We start from the raw sequence: 20470 nt of genomic DNA on the forward strand, positions 1-20470 counted from the left end.
TATAGACAGCAACTACCTCTTTTGGGGTAAGACAATAGAAGCTGACTAAGCTTGTTTCATCTGAACATCACTCATTACATTTCTTTCCCCACCAATGCTGTTTATTTTGCACTTTCACTATTTACAAAATGGGGGGATTCGTGACTACTAATAAATTTTAGCTGCCAGCCAGATGCCACTGATTGTGACTTGAAAGGAATCTGGTGTGGGTTTGCAAAGACTGTAACTTGCAATTTCCACTTACTGATATCCAGGCTGGGGGTGGCATCCAATGTGAAAGGTGCCTACCAGTGGAATCTCTCAGGCAGCAGGTGGGAGAGCTACAGGAGGAGGTGGCGAGGCTGAGGAACATCCGTATCCATGAGCAATTCCTGGACAGTATCCATGTGGAAACAGCTGACATAGCTGTCCCAGTTCACAGGACTACTGACACACCAGTGGAGGAGAAGATGGCTCAGCGTGGACACTGGCAGCTGGTTACTTCTGGCAGCAGGTAGTGCTCCACCCCTGCTGCGAACCCTCCTGCTGTGGTAATAGATAACCGTTATGCTCTTCTTGATACAGGAGAGAAGGAATCACCCCCAACAGTTAAGGAGGGGAAGCCTCATACCCCTAAGGCTGAGAGGTTTGCTGCCACCACTGATAATAAGAAACGTAGGGTAGTGGTGGTTGGAGACTCTCTGCTGAGGGGGACGTAGACACTTATCTGTCACCCTGACCGTTCATCTCAGGAGGTATGCTGCCTGCCAGAGGCCCGTATCTGAGATGTTACAGAGGCATTGTCGAGGATTATCCAGCCTTCTGACTACTACCCCATGCTACTCATCCATGTGGGCACAAATGATACTGTGAGGTGTGACACTGAGCAGATCAAGAATGACTACAGGGCTCTGGGAGTAAGGGTTAAGGAGTTTGGAGCGCAGGTGGTATTCTCTTCGATTCTTCCTGTCGAAGGTAGGGGCCCGGGCAGAGACAATGCATCATGGAGGTGAATGCCTGGCTGCAAAGATGGTGTCGCCAGGAGGGCTTTGGCTTCCTCGACCACGGGATGCTATTCGAGAAAGGACAGCTAGGCAGAGATGGCGTTCACCTTTCAAGGAAGGGAAAGGCCTTATTTGCGCACAGACTGGCTAACCTAGTAAGGAGGGCTTCAAACTAAGTTTGATGGGGACAGGTGAGAAAACCCCACAGGTAAGTGGGGAACAAGACCTGGGAGATGGGTCGGAAACAGGAGGGAGTATGGGCTATAATGGCAGAGAGAAAGGAGGGTCAGGGCAAAGCTGGGAGGCAAGATCAAACCAGTATCTTAGATGCCTATATACAAATGCAAGAAGTATGGGTAATAAGCAGGAAGAACTGGAAATGCTAACAAATAAATACAACTATGACATTGTTGGCATAACTGAAACTTGGTGGGATAATACACACGACTGGAATGTTGGTGTGGATGGGTATAGTTTGTTCAGGAAGGATAGACAGGGGAAAAAGGGAGGACGTGTTGCCTCATATATTAAAAATGTACACACTTGGACTGAAGTGGAGATGGACATAGGAGATGGAAGTGTTGATAGTCTCTGGGTTAGGCTAAAAGGGGTAAAAAAACACGGATGATGTCATGCTGAGAGTCTACTATAGGCCACTTAATCAGGTGGAAGAGGTGGATGAGGCTTTTTTCAAACAACTAACAAAATCATCCAAAGCCCAAGATTTGGTGGTGATGGGAGACTTCAACTATCCAGATATATGTTGGGAAAATAACACCGTGGGGCACAGACTATCCAATAAGTTCCTGGACTGCATTGCAGACAACTTTTTATTTTAGAAAGTTGAAAAAGCTATTGGGGGAAAGCTGTTTTAGACTTGATTTTAACAAATAGGGAGGAACTCGTTGAGAATTTGAAAGTAGAAGGAAGCTTTGGTGAAAGTGATCATGAAATCACAGAGTTTGCAATTCTAAGGAAGGGTAGAAGGGAGTACAGCAAAATAGAGACAATGGATTTCAGGAAGGCGGATTTTGGTAAGCTCAGAGAGCTGATAGGTAAGGTCCCATGGGAATCAAGACTGAGGGGAAAAACAACTGAGGAGAGTTGGCAGTTTTTCAAAGGGACACTATTAAGGGCCCAAAAGCAAGTTATTCCGATGGTTAGGAAAGATAGAAAATGTGGCAAAAGACCACCTTGGCTTAACCACGAGATCTTGCATGACCTACAAAATAAAAAGGCTTCATATAGAAAATGGAAACTAGGTCAGATTACAAAGGATGAATATAGGCAAATAACACAGGAATGCAGAGGCAAGATTAGAAAGGCAAAGGCACAAAATGAGCTCAAACTAGCTATGGGAATAAAGGGAAACAAGAAGACTTTTTATCAATACATTAGAAGCAAGAGGAAGACCAAGGACAGGGTATGCCCACTGCTCAGTGCGGAGGGGGAAACAGTAACGAGAGACTTGGAAATGGCAGAGATGCTTAATGACTTCTTTGTTTCGGTCTTCACTAAGAAGTCTGAAGGAATGTCTAATATAGTGAATGCTTACGGGAAGAGGGTAGGTTTAGAAGATAAAATAAAAAAGAGCAAGTAAAAAATCACTTAGAAAAGTTAGATGCCTGCAAGTCACCACGGCCTGATGAAATGCATCCTAGAATACTCAAGGAGTTAATAGAGGAGGTATCTGAGCCTCTAGCTATTATCTTTGGGAAATCATGGGAGACGGGGGAGATTCCAGAAGACTGGAAAAGGGCAAATATAGTGCCCATCTATAAAAAGGGAAATAAAAACAACCTAGGAAACTACAGACCAGTTAGTTTAACTTCTGTGCCAGGGAAGATAATGGAGCAAGTAATTAAAGAAATCATCTGCAAACACTTGGAAGGTGGTAAGGTGATAGAGAATAGCCAGCATGGATTTGTAAAGAACAAATCATGTCAAACTAATCTGATAGCATTCTTTGATAGGATAACGAGCCTTGTGGATAAGGGAGAAGCGGTGGATGTGATAGACTTTAGTAAGGCATTTGATATGGTCTCGCATTATATTCTTATCGATAAACTAGGAAAGTACAATTTAGATGGGGCTACTATAAGGTGGGTGCATAACTGGCTGGATAACCGTACTCAGAGAGTAGTTATTAATGGCTCCCAATCCTGCTGGAAAGATATAACAAGTGGGGTTCCGCAGGGGTCTGTTTTGGGACAGGCTCTGTTCAATAGCTTCATCAACGATTTAGATCTTGGCATAGAAAGTACGCTTATTAAGTTTGCGGACGATACCAAACTGGGAGGGATTGCAACTGCTTTGGAAGACAGGGTCAAAATTCAAAATGATCTGGATAAATTGGAGAAATGGTCTGAGGTAAACAGGATGAAGTTCAATAAAGATAAATGCAAAGTGCTCCACTTTGGAAGGAACAATCAGTTTCAGACATACAGAATGGGAAGAGACTGTCTAGGAAGGAGTATGGCAGAAAGAGATCTAGGGGTCATAGTGGACCACAAGCTTAATATGAGTCAACAGTGTGATACTGTTGCAAAAAAAGCAAACGTGATTCTGGGATGCATTAACAGGTGTGTTGTAAACAAGACACGAGAAGTCATTCTTCCGCTTTACTCTGCGCTGGTTAGGCCTCAACTGGAGTATTGTGTCCAGTTCTGGGCACAGCATTTCAAGAAAGATGTGGAGAAATTGGAGAGGGTCCAGAGAAGAGTAACGAGAATGATTAATGGTCTTGAGAACATGACCTATGAAGGAAGGCTGAAACAATTGGGTTTGTTTAGTTTGGAAAAGAGAAGACTGAGAGGGGACATGATAGCAGTTTTCAGGTATCTAAAAGGGTGTCATCAGGAGAAAGGAGAAAACTTGTTCACCTTAGCCTCCACTGATAGAACAAGAAGCAATGGGCTTAAACTGCAGCAAGGAGATTTAGGTTGGACATTAGGAAAAAGTTCCTAACTGTCAGGGTAGTTAAACACTGGAATAGATTGCCTAGGGAAGTTGTGGAATCTCCATCTCTGGAGATATTTAGGAGTAGGTTAGATAAATGTCTATTAGGGATGGTCTAGACAGTATTTGGTCCTGCCATGAGGGCAGGGGACTGGACTCAATGAACTCTCGAGGTCCCTTCCAGTCCTAGAGTCTATGAGTCTCTGCAGGAACTTGAAAAAATACATAATGAAGAGCATTTCTCCTCATATATAAACCATGAATTGTTTATCTCTTCATAAACATGGGACTTCGAGTTTCCTGAATTGTTGCTGAAAAGTTACATAATTTCTCCATCATCCTGGATTTGTTTACAGGCAAACTAGGAATATACAGTTGTTTGTCTCTACACAGTCAGATACAGTAGATAGAAGTCATACAATTCAGATCTAAATTGGTGAGGTGGAGGGAATAACATTAAATTATATCTTCCTTCCTTTCCCTTGCTTAAATTTAGTGTCTAAGGGAAGTCATAGAATTTAAGGTCAGATCAGCAGATCATCTAGTCAGACCTCCTGTATACCACAAGTCACAAAACTCCACCCAGCTAGTCGTCTCCCTAGACCAAATTATTACAGTCCTCTGGAGACTAAATGATTGTGTGCCCCAGGGAAAGAATAGGAGTGAATGAGGTGCACCAATTCCCAAGGCTCTTGCAATGGCATGAATTAAGGTAGCTACAACTAGATGGTCTTTGCAACTGATCTACTCCCCATTCTGCAGAGAAAGGCAAAAACCCCAACCTCTGCCAATCTGACCAGGGAATAATTCCTTCCTAATTCCAAATATGGTGATCAATTAGATCCTGAGCATGTGAACAAGAGGGAATGCTTGGCCCCACCTTATAGCACCAGCCCATCCTGTTCAGTGTTCCATCTCCAGCTTTGGCCCTCTCTGATGCTTCAGGCAAAGGAGACATCCTCTACCCCATGCAAAAAAAAAACAAACAAAAAAAAACAAAAACAGAACACATTTGGGGAAAAAATTCCCTTCCTGACCTCTACCACTTACAAAGTTTCTATTGAATAGTCTTCTATAGTTTACTCATCCACTTCTGTAAAAGCAGCAAAGAATCCTGTGGCACCTTATAGACTAACACTTCTTGGAGTATGAGCTTTTGTGGGTGAATACCCACTTCGTCAGATGCAACTGACGAAGTGTATTCACCCACGAAAGCTCATGCTCCAAAATGTCTGTTAGTCTATAAGGTGCCACAGGATTCTTTACTGCTTTTACAGATCCAGACTAACACGGCTACCCCTCTGATACTCATCCAGTTCTGATACCTAAACTGTTTGATGTCCCAATTATTCTATAGAAAGTTTCTGACATAAAAGAATATTCAGACATTCAAGTCCCCTCAGGGGCATCCTCCATTCTGATCATACGTGTCTTGAGAAATCTCTCATTGATAAAGCACTTTATCACTAGGCAATTGTGTATCCAAGACTTCACAGAGACTTTGCCAGCTGAGTACACTGTGAGTCTAGAGGTATGTCTATACTGCAGTTCAGCACCCACTGCTGGCTTGTGTCAGCTGACTCAGGCTCACAGGCTTGGGCTGCAGAGTGGTAACACTGCAACTTTGACATTTGGGCTGAGGCTGGAACCTCAGGGTCCCAGAGCTCAGGCTCCAACCTAAGCCCAAACTTCTCTGCTACAAGTATCAGAGGGGTAGCCGTGTTAGTCTGGATCTGTAAAAGCAGCAAAGAAGTGCCACAGGATTCTTTGCAGGATTCTATAAGGTGCCACAGGATTCTTTGCTGCTTTCTCTGCTACAGTTTCGCAGTACTTCAGCCCAAGCCCCAGGAGTCCAAGTCAGCAGACATGAGCCAGCTGAGGGTGTTCAATTGCAGTGTAGACATACCCTAGAGCAGGGGTGCTCCCCCCAGGGAGTCACGAGGTTATTACATGGGGGGTCACGAGCTGCCAGCCTCCACCCCAAACCCTGCTTTGCCTCCAGCATTTATAATGGTGGTAAATACCTAAAAAAGTGCTTTTAATTTATAAGGGGGGTCACACTCAAGAGACTTGCTATGTGAAAGGGGTCACCAGTAAAAAAGTTTGAGAGATCTCATTTCCAATAATACAGCATTAGCTCTTAATTCATCTCTCATTCAGATTTAAGTCTGGTCTCCAGACTTCTACTTCAGAAAGTCATTCATTTGTACTGAGTTCTTTATTTCCTAAGATAAAATCTGGTCCTGAATATTCATTGTTTTTCAGGGCAGCAAATGTGAACAATCCTGTTATTCCTAAATTGAAAGAGTTTGCTGATTATTAATATCCTGTGGAATCTTCTAAGAGAAGTTAACTATATTCCATGCCACAGTAGATTATCTTTAAAACTGACATCTTTGTATCTAGCCTGGGCAGTCAAAGTAACAGATTTACAACTGTCTGGTATTTCAGAACCCTCCATGAACATAACCTAGTCATTATGAGTTTCGGTTATATTCCAGATAAGGCTCAGATAAATATGTGATACTTTTCCAACAGATTGGAAATTAACTAGAGAGAATTCTGTATGTTCTTCTTGTTTAGTTTATAAAGATCAAACAATTTCAGAATAGATTATGGTACATTACTGAACTCTTCATAAGAGCTATATTTTGTCACATTTATACATTCAGTCCTAGGTTATTGCCCTGTTTCACTTTTCTTATTTTTTGCATAGCAAATGTTAGTCAAGATGTGGTAGAAAAAAATAAGACAGGTTAGTTTTAGCGTAATTCAAAACACTCATTTCACCTACAACTGATCGAAAGCCTGTAGAAGTCAATGGGATTCTTTCTATTGGTTTCACTGAGTTTTGGTGCACAAATGGGACTCTTTCTATTGGTTTCACTGAGTTTTGGTGCACAAAGTCAGTACGAGGATTTTCAAGTTTAAGAATATTGTTGGCTCACTTGTCTCCCATCAGCAAAATTCTTACATTAAAAGAGCTACATTATTATTCTTGAGCATGAATCATGTTAAGAATACCTGTGCACAGCAATGAGAAAATAGTAGAATGTGCTTCCTAGAAACTTTTCCAACTAGACAATTTTGCATTTCGTTAGTGAAGATTTTGTCAAAAGCTCTGGTAGTTTCTCTGGCTTCCATAGATTCTGTGGAAATCTATCATCAAGATTCATGTGGACTATAGAGTGCTTCCAGGATGGTCCCAAACGAAAAGGATCAGATAAATTCTATATATATAAAATGTAAGAAAAGGTATATTCTGCCTTTACACTACAACTGATCAGAAATTTACTGCTGGAATTATTTTTTTTTTTCCAATGGAAAATGCAGTTTCTGAACAATTGAATTTTTCTATGGGAAAATTTTTGAATCAGAATACCTTATTTTGTTTACTGACCCAAAACAGTTTGTTTCAAATCAGTTCAACATAATATTAAATTGCACTTCTCTCGCAGCACATTGCCTTATGGGAATTTTAGTTTGAGCTCCCAGTCTCTCCTATGGGTCCAGCTCCCTGTAGGACTCCATCTCCTATAATACAGTGTGGGTTTTCCTTTGACTGAGGTTCATGGGGCTTCATTTGGGGTGGTCACATGCTTTGAAATGCATCATGGGAGATGTAGTCCGGCCAGGGGAGCTAGCCCATAGAGTAGACTAGGCAGCAGGTTGCCAAGCTATCAATCTCATGAGGCAAAACTCTGCTATGAAAAAATGCATTTCATTATTAACTGACTTGAAACACGTGTTTTTGAGTCAATTCAATAATCCAAAATGAAACATTTCAACTTTTTCAAAATGAAGTATTTTGACAAAAAATTCAAAATGTTAACTTCTGTCCCAATTTGGGACAAAAACAAATGTGGAAATGTCAGAATTTCCGGGGTACCTAAATTCGAAATTTCACTCAGCTCTACTTGGCAAATTGGGAGTAGAAAGAGTACAGCTATTCCCCATTCATATGGCAAGACACTGTACTGTTACAACTCAAAATTTTTATTTCCTCCAAGTTGCTGAAATGTCATGAATGACATTTCAATGAACTCCTTTGAAAATTAAACAAAAAGTAACTGCGACACAACAAGTTGACTTTCATAAAGTGTACTGACTCTACCATTCACAGAGGTGCATTACTCACAGCTGATGTGCACAGCTCCCAGGACAACTAAATAAATTGATTTAAAATACCTCGTCATCAGAGAAACTCCCAAGCTACAGTATGATGGATGTTGTTTATCTGCAAAAGCCAAGGAGATATGAAATCACTTTCATAAGAAAACAATTTGGAACAGGTGTAAGTTGAGATTGCCTTCACAGAGTATTTCTATAACATTCTTAATCATTTTCACTAAGGTCTGATTTAATTGTAGCTGGAATTCCATAAATTATAGAAAACTATCCAGTGCAGATAGGACTGACTTTCTAGATATGAATGACGCCATACCAACTGCAGGAAATCTATTCCTAGCTAGTTGTTAGCTGCTAGTTAGTTGTTACTTGACCACTCTCTGGTAGTCCACACAATCTACAGCTACTTCATCCCATACTGGAATTGGTAAACTGAATGGAAATGTGGGCATTTCCACTGGAGTAAGTGGACACGTCCACTGATGCCAATGAAAGCAGTGCCCACTTTCATTGATGTAACACATGTAATGGCTTTTGTGCTGAGCACGGGCTATCCAGGAAGCATAATGTGCAAGATTACACATTTCCTCGTATCTTTGTCCATTTCAGGGAACCATACCTTTTCACTCAATAGAGGTTTAGCCTTCACTAAATGTATGACTCAAGTGTTCCATAGTCTGTACTACATATTTTGTCTAGTAATGATACGTTCTTTCTTTTCATTAAATGGAACCTTCCGTATGGTGGCAAATCACCTTGACACAAAATTATTCCATGATGCAATATTATTTTAGTAGGTCCTATGGAATTCTTATCAGAGTAATCACCATTTGCCAGCTTCATATTCAGTTATAGCAGAGATTATCCAGTCCAATTTAACCTCTTTAATCCTTTGTAGACAATTACACGTGTTTAAATTTATGCATAAGAACATCTATATTGGCTTCACATGCATAAGTGTTTTCAGGACTGGAGTGTTATTTTTCTGAACAGACCGTTTGACACAACATAATTCATCACTTTCTCTATTATAAGAAGTTTCATTTTCTCATTGTGGTAAGATGACAGATAACCAGCTAGAGAGTCTTTGCCATCTCAAACCCCATTTTTCTATTTTTCTGGCTATTTAATATTTGGGATTCCAGATATTAGTGAAATCAATTTTTGGTGGTCTATAACTACTCAAATTAGCTCCACAAAGGTCAAGATTATTTGCATCCCCAATCAATAGTTCAAGCTTCCTTCCCTCCTTGCAATTTTTTCTGCTCCATCTTGGTTGTGACGAGAATATGAAATTATTTTGTGGATGTTACTGCTTGCTTTCTGGTTTCAAATTCCTCTCAGCTTCACAGGGCTGTTGTATCAGAACAGGAAATAGTTGCAAATTGACTTAATTGAAAGATTATGTTTTGAGATGCTGTTTTACATTCTTTAATTTGTTGAAATATTATAACATCTTTAGTCAAGTTTCTCAAAGGTACACATAGACTGGAATAGTTCTTAATAAATCTAGCACAATAATTTGTAATGCCCTGAAATGAGAGCACATCAGTAGCAAAGCTAGGTCTATCAATATGTATAATTGCCTGCACTTTCATAGGATCTGGACAAACTCCCTCACTGGAAAATACACATCTAAATAATTACATTTTATTTTCTGCAAAGTAACATTTTTCAGTGGTTAGAGTTAGAATATGATTTTTGTAACAAATCCAAATACATCTCTCAGGGCGCTGTGGTACTGTTGTTTTTCTTCCATGAATTCTAGCATAACATGATCTAAATTAAATGCATTTACTGTAGGTTGTAAAACGTATACAATAGTATCCGTTTTCTAAAACTACTGCTGCAGAGGAGATTTCAAATTACCTTTTTGTTTCTCCTTAGACTGCTGTTGGTAGTGGAGGTCATTATTACTCTGGAATCTTCTTCTAGCACTTGCAGAAAATCATCTTCATTAAGATCCCTTTTAGAATTCTTTTTTCTTTGTATTTAATATATATACAAAATGTAATCCCTTGTTGGTGTGTGCAGGTCTCATATCACTCAGGGGCCAGCTGGCCTCAACTGGAGCCACAGCGGCTATGCCTCCAGAAAATATTGGGTGAATATCTTTATTCAAGAAACTCACTGTTGTACAAATGACTGATTTGGGCATGGTCTGTGCTCTATTCCAGAGGGCAGAAAATAACCTTTATTTAAATTCAGCAAGGAACTTAAGCACATGCCTAACTTGAAGCACCATCTGAAATCCCTCTGATGTCACTGGAACTGATCATATGCTTAAAGTTAAGCACTCATTTAAGTACCTTGCCAAATCATGGCCCTTATATATAACAAGGCATTCCTTTTATTCAGGGAGTCCTGGATAATCTTTCTCATTCACAGACTGCTCAGATAGTCTCTTCTCAGAAAAAAAAAAAAAAAGAAAAGAAAAAGAAAAAAGCCACGCAGTTTGTACCCAGGTTGTCTCTTATCATAGGGGAGATCTGCTCTGTTTGTCCCACTCACAAGTATATTGGATGACCTTTCCTTTCACCAAGGAAACCATTTGTCTCATAGGCTGACTGTAGGTCTCAAGCCCCTGAGAGCCAGCTCCTTTTAAGCATAAAAAATAGTTTTCCTTTCCTGTTTCTTCCTGACTACTTACTGCAGCTACAGGATCATCCCCCCAGGTTTCTGATAGGGGATGCAGGTGGCTGATTTTATTCCCCATCTTCAGGACAGGTCATTAATCTCTTCCTGCCCTGGCCCAATGAGATGTTTGTACACAATATAACAGAATTTCAGTTTCCTTTTTTGTGTTTTCATTATGCCCTTGTCATGTTCACTGATTATACCTTTGTTGTGTGATTTAAGTACAATCTCTGCTCCTGATGCTTTTCTCAGATGCCTTTGTTTTCCAGTGTGTTATATACTTAGAAGGTGTTGGGCTAAGGAAAGGAAGCGTCAGCCCTAGTTTAAGGCCTCTACCTTGCTTCAGGGTAGCTGTCATCATTACCTAGCATGGAGTGAGAAAGTAGTAGATATTATCTGCTGCATCTCCTACACTGTGTTTTGGACCAATAGATACCCATTGGCCATGTCCCCACCATTTCCCTGCCACCTACACAATCCTCACATCTCTCTATTCTTATAGGCCTTGACACTTGAGAAACTACGGTGGATAATAATGAGAACTCTTTTTCCAACCACTCAGGCAGCCTGGTCATTTAAGGGAGTATATTTTTGTGGTTATAAATGCATATCTCTGTGTGTAATATATGGGCTTTTTTTTTTTTCTAGATAGCTTTCAAGTTAACTTTCAGGGCTTTTATCTTTCATCACCTGAAAGCACTGAGCTTCCTTAGTATAGTCTACCCTGAAATACAAGTCTTGAGTGATAGGTTTTTCAGGAATTCACTCATTTTAAAAATATGTATATATTTACTTGATGTTGTGAAGGTTTATTTACACTGTTCACTAGCAGGGAAACTGAATATATATATATATATTCAGGTAAGGGTCTGTGTGACTATAATGTAATTGCTATTCTAAGTACATGTTTTTATTCCAGGTAGATTTTGATAAATGTACTATCTTGAGCTGACAGTATCATTTTCTTTCATCGTCTGTTATTTCAGTGCACTTGTTCATTTGAAAGGGGGCGGGGTGCTTTATCTTGATTTTAAAATAATTGGAGATTGAGAACTGAACAGGGGTTAGACTGTGGTTGGGGAATAACTGTCATAGAAAAGCAGAAATGTTGTATTGGCTCCCACTGGGTTGGCTATTTGTTGTCTGCATTTGTGGTAGGGAAATCATTAGGTAGATGCCTGGATATAAGTACATGAGAGAGTGTCATCCAAGTCAGACATTTACATATTGCAAATATGTATTTCACATATAAGGAACAACGGACAGTTTGCAAGACAAGAGAAGAGCTAGGCACAAAGTGTGTGGGCTGCACAACATCTTTTACCTCCAAAACAAGTCACACAGTATTTTATAATCTCTGGTAATTAGAGTTATTGTGGGATAGTACAGAAGTCTTTTTTTTTCAGGCATCAGTGAGCAATTAGGATGTTGCTATGTTAGGCAGCAACTGACATATCATGCAAAGAGGTTCTTAATGATAAAATGCTGTACTCAGAATTAATATTAAATTACATTAAATATGTATAGAAACTGAGACTTTGGAGGCATATATTAAATAAGAGGCTTGGGAGAAAAAGTTTAGGTATACCCACATTAGAATGAAAAGTCTAATGAAAACACAAAGCTTTTTATGTAACTCAAAAGCAACTTAGAGTGTTCTACCAAAGACGTAACATGAGAAGTAGAGTGGATCAAAACATTTCTAATGAAATGTAGTTAATAGATAAGATACCTACAAGATGACACTCAAGAATATGACCTGGTTTTGTAAGACCAATGGAGCTTCTTGCTGAGCACTGCAAATGGCTTCTTCTGTGCAGTGCCTTATGTGGAGCTCTGATTAGCCTCTGATTAGGATAAGTAGGAAGCTGTGATTATATTGACTTGGAGTAAGATTTTTAAAAGTATTTTAAGTGCCTCAAGATGCAGATGCTGACATCCATCAGCAGGTCGCTATAGCCTTAGGAACGAACATTCAGAAAATGGACAAAAGAATGGGTCCGGTTCTGAATCTCCAAGAATGGCAGGTAGGAGATATGGTTATGTATCAACAAGTAAGGGGAAAAGCACATAATCTCGGTCCTATTTGGGCAGGACCTGTTAGAATCTGTAACAAGGCTAGCCCCACTGTCTATCAGCTAGAAATTCGGTCAGGAAAGAAAAAACATACTGAAGTGATTTCACTCCTCACAGCTAAAACGATGGAAGGGAAACCATCCCAGTCAGTCTTAGACGAAGCCCAGTGTCAGGCTGGTACTCCCGGCTTGGGAGAAACATGATTCAGACATCAGTGAGTCTGAATAAATTTTAGCTTTAAGACGCTTTACCACTCCCTCGCTCTTGAAGGGGTTGGGGGGGGGCAGTCTATGTGTGTTTGTGTTGCAGAGTCCTCTGTCAGCAGATGGCCAACAGCCCTGCCTGCAATGTGGTCCTGGCTGTGTATGTTGCTATCTGGATTCTTGCATTTCTGGGTCTACACTTCTGATGTTGGTGCACCAAAAGCTGTTGTGATTGAGACAGAGGAGAACCACATGGAAGACACTGGAGTGTGAAGTAATCAATACCCTCGACACTGCTCCAAGTCCTGCATATGTCTCAGGGGAAAGCCTCCACTTTCTTGGACCCCAGACGGATATAATCCCACTTCTGTGAGGTTAAAATGTTTGAACAAAGTAAACATCACTGTCGGAACGAGTGGGGAAACAACATATATAATGGTTTGGACTGTAAATGATAGTCCACTTTGGTGTTTAAAGAATCCCACAATGACTGGTGGAAACATTACTATCCTCATGCATACTGTAATATCCCCTTCCCCTTTTTGGCCCAGGAGAGCAGATTTATTAGTGGGAGGAATTGGAAAATACTACCCAGATAAATTAGGCTGTCGTTGGGTGGGAACAAACAGACTACTGCATAATTATAACCAACCTAGATGTGCACAGCTGTGGAATGACCTACCTGAGAAAACAGCCCCTGGAAACAACACAATCTGTTTTAAATTAGAATATGCCATCTACCTCACGGGAAAGCAGACAAATTTGGAAGAAAACAGAATTGCAAATAGTCACACCAGGAGAGGAATGGAAGATCCTCCTGTCCTGTTCCAACTGAAACCAGTGGCTGCTCAAAGAGGAGCTCCTGTCTCCATGATTTGGAGAGCAGCCTCAGTTAATCTGGTCTGCTAGTGAGGAAATTATCAACATATGGGTTAGCATGACAGGAAAATGGCTTCTGTGAGGGCTTCATGGTGTAAAAAGTTGCAATGTTTGAGTTTTGGACTCACCAGTCACCAATTAAATTGTTGTACAAGCCAATGTCAAAAAGCAGTTGGTGACTGACCGTACTCACTCCCTCAGAAAGGTATTCTAGACCTAAGTTTGACAAAGGTCTCAGCGACAGAGCCCCTGTGTAAGCAATTAGTTCCACCCTTATTTGAAAGTTGGAAAAATTGGATGGAAACAGAGAATATTCCTAAACCAGAAAATCCTAGCAGGGAACATAGAAGGATAAAAAAAAGACTCATGGGGAGTAATTGGAATGGGAAGAGCCGTCCTTAACAGCATTAAAGAGGAGGTGCTTGCAAACAAGATAAATGTGATGGGAGCTCACATAAAAAATTTGGCTACACCTATTAGGGTATCATTCAAGCAATTATGCTCTCTGCAATCCCAAGTAGCAAATATCTTAGAAGAATGGGGAAAAACACAAGAGGAACACCATCGCCACCTCTTGCAGGCTGTTGGCACTCTGCAAGCTAACGCTTCTTTAGCTATGGTTTGTATGCAAATACAAGTATGGATGATTGATGTAGTAAAAGATATGATTCACAGTGGTATGAATGGGGTGCTTCCAATAGAAATCAGAAGCATCGTTTGGAAAAAATCCACCCAAACTGAAAGAGAGTTACAGGCCTGGTGGAAAATGGTAAATTTCACCTATAATCAAGAGTCAGGGGAAATCATGGTCTTTGTCTTGCTAATGTACCAAGCAAAAATAAAAAGTGTTTCTCCCATTGTGGCTTTAGGCCTCAATATTAATCAGACCGTAATGGAACCTATCAACCACAGAGTGTGGGTGGTGAAAGATGATCAAAAATGGAAAACAGTAGAGTTGAGAGCCTGTTCAGAGGAATCTGGAATTAGATATGAATGTAATAAAAATGTTCTCCAAACTCAGGATGTATATTTGGAAATAAGTGAAGGAAAGTGCTATTATGCTATTAACCCATTTGTAAGTAACAATTCTGTGTTCGTATATCTAGGAAATCATTGTGTATGTCTTAGAAGTTGGTGTCCTACGTTTCTTCTTAATTTTGTTCATAAAGTAAATCATAATCCTTATGAGAATAAATGTTTCTGTCATATTGTAGCAATTAGGGGATGTGATTTTGAATTTCATGTACCCTAATTTAAATATAGTCAGTTAAAAGTGTCTTAAACTTTATATTCTGTTGTAAAACCTGTGCCCTTTGGAATGGATCTAACTGCTTTACAAACATTGCTTGTACACCCTGATTTGCAGAATCAATTACGTACTGCAAAACAGGAAGGGCACAGAGTCATGGAGTATGTCTACACTATGGGATTATTTCGATTTTACATAAACTGGTTTTGTAAAACAGATTGTATAAAGTCAAGTGCATGCGGCCACACTAAGCACATTAATTCGGTCGTGTGCGTCCATGTACCTAGGCTAGCGTCAATTTCCAGAACGTTGCACTGTGGGTAACTATCCTGTAGCTATCTCATAGCTCCCGCAGTCTTCCCCACTCATTGGAATTCTGGGTTGAAATCCCAATGCATGATGGTGCAAAAATAGTGTTGCGGGTGATTCTGGGTAAATGTCATCACTCATTCCTTCTTCCATGAAAGCAACGGCAGACAATCATTTCGTGCCCTTTTTCCCTGGATTGCCCTTGCAGACTCCATAGCATGGCAACTATGGAACCCGTTTTGCCTTTTGTCACTGTCACCGTATGTGTACTGGATGCCGCTGACAGAGGCGGTACTGCAGTGCTACACAGCAGCGTTCATTCGCCATTGCAAGGTAGCAGAGATGGTTACCAGTCGTTCTGTACCGTCTGCTGTGCCATTGTAAATTGGTGATGAGATGACAATTATCAGTCGTTTTGTACCATCTGCTGCTGTCATGGGAGCTCCTGGCTGGCTTTAGCTGAGGTTGGCCGGGGGCGCAAAGACAAAAATGGGAATGACTCCCCGAGTCAATCCATCCTTTATGGTTTATCTAAAAATAGAGTCAGTCCTGCCTAGAATATGGGGCAAGTGTACTAGAGAACCAGTGTATCAGAGAACCAGAGAGCACAACCGCTCCGTATCAGATCCCGCAGAAATGATGAGCTGCATACCATTCACGGGGAGTGCCCCTGCAACAACCCAGCCTGTTGATTCTCTTTTCCCCCAACCTTTCTGGGCTACCATGGCAGTGTCCCCCATTTGTGTGATGAAGTAATAAAGAATGCAGGAATAAGAAACACTGACTTTTTAGTGAGATAAAATGAGGGGGAGGCAGCCTCCAACTGCTATGATAATCCAGGCAGGACATTAAACGGTGGTGGGGAGAGGAGCCCAGCATCCCGCTGCTATGATAGTCCAGGCAGTACAGAATCTTTTCTTAGACATGAAGATGGGGGGGGGCTGATGGAACTCAGCTCCCAGTTGCTATGATGAGGACAGTTACCAGCCGTTCTATACCATCTACCGGGAATGACTGGGAGTCATTCCTATTTTTACCCAGGCGCCCCCAGTCTACCTCACCTGAGGCCAGTCAGGAGCATTCACAGGCTGATGATGACGATGGATAGCAGTCATATTGTACCGTCTAACACCGGGGAAGGGAGGGAAGGGGAGAGGATGCTGCTGTTCAGTGCTGCAGCAACACATCTACGAGCAGCATGCAGTAGACATAGGGTGACATATAAAAAAGTCAAGAAATGATTTTTTTCCCTTTTCTTTCCCGGGGGGGGGGAGTAAATTGACGACATATACCCTGAAACACCCTGGACAATGTGTTTGACCCTACAGGCACTGGGAGCTCAGCCAAGAATGCAAATACTTCTAGGAGATTGCGGGGACTGTGGGATAGCTGGAGTCCTCAGTAGCCCCTCCCTCCCTCCATGAGCATCCATTTGATTCTTTGGCTTTCCGTTACGCTTGTCACACAGCACTGTGCTGTGGCCTCTGTCTATCATAGCCTGGAGATTTTTTCAAATGCTTTCTCATTTTGTCTTCTGTAATGGAGCTGTGATAGAACAGATTTGTCTCTCCATACAGCAATCAGATCCAGTATCTCCTATGCAGCCCATGCTGGAGCTCTTTTTGGATTTGGGACTGCATCGCCACCTGTGCTGATCAGAGCTCCATGCTGGGAAAACAGGAAATGAAATTCAAAAGTTCGCGGGGCTTTTCTTGTTTACCTGGCCAGTGCATCCAAGTTTGGATTGCTGTCCAGAGCAGTCACAATGGCGCACTGTGGGATACCGCCTGGAGGCCAATACCGTCGATTTGCGGCCACACTAATCCTAATCCGATATGGTAATACGATTTCAGCGCTACTCCTCTCGTTGGGGAGGAGTACAGAAACCAGTTTAAAGAGCCCTTTATATCGATATAAAAGGCCTTGTTGTGTGGACGGGTGCAGCTTTAAATCGGTTTAACGCTGCTAAAATCGGTTTAAACGCATAGTGTAGACCAGGCCTTGGTTACCATGCACCATAATGCCAATGAAATTAAACAGGTATTTGCAAGAATTGGCCAGGATGTGTTGCACCACTAGTAGGAAGTGTTATTGGGATAGTCCCCCACTGGCACCAGCATCCTACACCCCATCATAGTAATCTTAGGTGCCAAATATTAGTGGTTTTTATTACCAGCCTAATGACATGCTGGACCTGGAGCAAAATCCAGCAATTGAAAGTCCCCTGAGAGATGAGTCAGTGGTTATTGCCACCAGCACTCCTATCCATGGAAAAGGAACATATCAAACTTGTCACCTCTCCCTCAAATGGATAAAGAGGCTAAGGCAATCGCTTGTCAATTGCTGTGCTGCCGTGCTAAGTATGGGATGCCAACAAGAAGATCATTTGCTCAGTCTCGGCTGAGAGCCTTGAGCTTTCGTTGGATCTCAACTCAGGTGCACCCAGAAAAGGTATGACAGCGATCATGTAAAGGGCCCCTTGTGTGAAAGGTGACCTTTAAGGAGGGGAAAGTGTTCGGGGAGATTTTGGCAAACCAGTAAAGTGCCTGAAACCACTCTGGCTTATTGCTAAAAGAACTAAGTTAGCAGGCTATAAAGTGGCCATGCAGCTTGACCGAGGCAGGAGGGGAGGGGGGTTTGGGTGCGACAGAAAGGGCAGCTTGACCCCACATCCTTCCTGATAAGAATTGTGTTGAAGTTGCTGATACAAGCATTTTAGAAGAGAAGGATGTTCCCCAGCAATGTCTATTGGGGCCTCAAGGCTGCAAATTCTGGGAAAAACCCACACCTGGTTAATCAATAATCAGAAGGAACCTCTTGCTTGACCATTGAAACAGCTTACATAAGTTTTCTTTAAGGGACATGTCATTCTATTACTAATGTATAAATAAGGAGGGGAAGTCTGAGGTAGTTGGACTCTTTTGGACTCTCCCTCTGGATACATCTTGCGATCCCAACAACAGATGCAAAATTTGGCCACCAGAAGCCTGCCGCTGTTTCACTCAAGAGCCACACTCAGCTTTGGTAATTATCAAGGGTTGGGGGTGTTTTACTAACCTGTTGCGGACGTGTGTAAGTGCTTGAGGCTAAGTAAAGTTCAACTTTAAGTGAAAGCACTCTTCTGTTGTCATGTTTGTGCCAGCCATCGATCAGTCGGATAGCCGTGTTTCCCCTGATTTATTTCCTGACACCACCTCGCACAGAGTAAAAGTTACCAAGAATTTTGGGTTGACAGAATCCCGGGTAACACAGAGAGGCACCTAGTTGGATGTTCAAAAGCATATCAATATTTAACTTCCACTGATTTCAATGGGGTGAGGCAGCTAGGTGCTTTTTAAAATGCTACTCGGTGCTTATCTGGATCTTTAGGTACCTATATATCTTTTAAAATCTGGTCCTTAGAGTTATGTGATTAAGCCAGTAGTTTTCTACTTTGTTCTGAAAGTTCAAGAACGGGAGTGATATCTACTAGAAAGCAGAGAAGAGGAATGCAATGAATTCTACTGAGGAAAAGTACCCTTCTTTCTTTGTATTGTTGTTGTTCCCCTTAAGAAATGCATTTAGTTTAGGAAGGACTATGGCTTCATATGGTATGACTGAAGTAAGAGGCTACCAAGATCAATTATTGTGACAAACAAATAGAAGATAGAAGAAAATAAAAATACCAACCAAGTAAATGTTTAAGTTTTCCCATTCAACACTGTGGTGCTGTAATGTTTTACTTTTCCCATTTCTGCCACTATGTTGTACTGTCTGAGGCAGTTAATTAGCAGCCCTTTCTAGTCCACTGGTATGAGTCCATGACACTACCCTTGAGCAAGTAATATTGGCTTTTCCCGAGTGCCTGGATCCCAGGTAAATCCAGAACACTGGGGAATTGGCTTAGAGTGAGAGAATGGAAGAAACCATCTCAACAGGCTTCCTACTCTTTCCTTTGAGTTCTTTCGTGCTGTGATCACAGCTTGCTCCATCACAGAGTCTTCAATGAATAATTCAACTTTTTTTTTCATATTTTTCATAGGAATTGTAGATGAAAAGTATAAAAGATTTTCTTCTGGCTTCAGCTACTAACCTGAGCTCTGCTAGCATTAAAGGAACATAATGCTTAAAGATGTAGTTTGCAGTCCAGCCACCTCCAGGCTTTCATATTCTAAATTAATGTTTTCAATGGCCTTTGTGCCTGGTTTACTTTATTGGGTTTTATAAATGTCTGTAAAAGTGAGGGTATCCAAAGCGTCATTTACAAAACTGCTTTAAGCATTTTTCCCCATATATTCTTGAAAGATAACTGAAGGGACATCATTGGAATAACAGTTCTCTTCTTAACAACTATAGCAGTGACAGTGTAAGCCACTCATACTATTTTACCACCCTAACCTGGTACATCCACATTTAGAGGTGAAAGGATCATTCATTCTTTACACCCATTCATTCTTTGCTCTCTCTGATGAGACTTCCAACATGCATACCCATATGGTAGGTGGTACTGTTAAACGTAGTCTTCCACATTCTTTTTCATAGCAAGTGAACAAATGCTTAGTTTTAAGAAGACATGCTGTGTTGTGGTTTGTTTGGATTATGCAAGGTTCTGTTCATTGAAGAGGAGCTGTGTGAACAGCAGGAAAGTTGACTTTCTGGCTTGATCTCTAATTAGAGTGGATTCTTGAGGTAGAGTTTCCATCTGGGAACTGAGAATGGTGTGATTCCTGAAAGAAGTGATTGTTGTATCCTGCTTGACCACCTCTGTCCCAGGATTCAGGTATAGGTTTAAATACAATACTTAGCGCACGTCCAGACTAACCCGCGGCATCGGCGGGTTAAAATCGATTGCTCGGGGATCGATATATCGCGTCTAGTCTGGACGCGATGTATCGATCCCCGAGCGCGCTTACATCGATTCCGGAACTCCATCAACCCGAAGGGAGTTCCGGAATCGACACGGAGAGCCGCGGACATCGATGCCGCGCCGTCCAGACGGGTGAGTACCTCGATTTTAGAAATTCAACTTCAGCTACGTTATTCCCGTAGCTGAAGTTGCGTATCTAAAA

This window comes from Gopherus flavomarginatus, chromosome 1 (assembly GCF_025201925.1).
Source record: "Gopherus flavomarginatus isolate rGopFla2 chromosome 1, rGopFla2.mat.asm, whole genome shotgun sequence".
Taxonomy (NCBI): domain Eukaryota; kingdom Metazoa; phylum Chordata; order Testudines; family Testudinidae; genus Gopherus; species Gopherus flavomarginatus.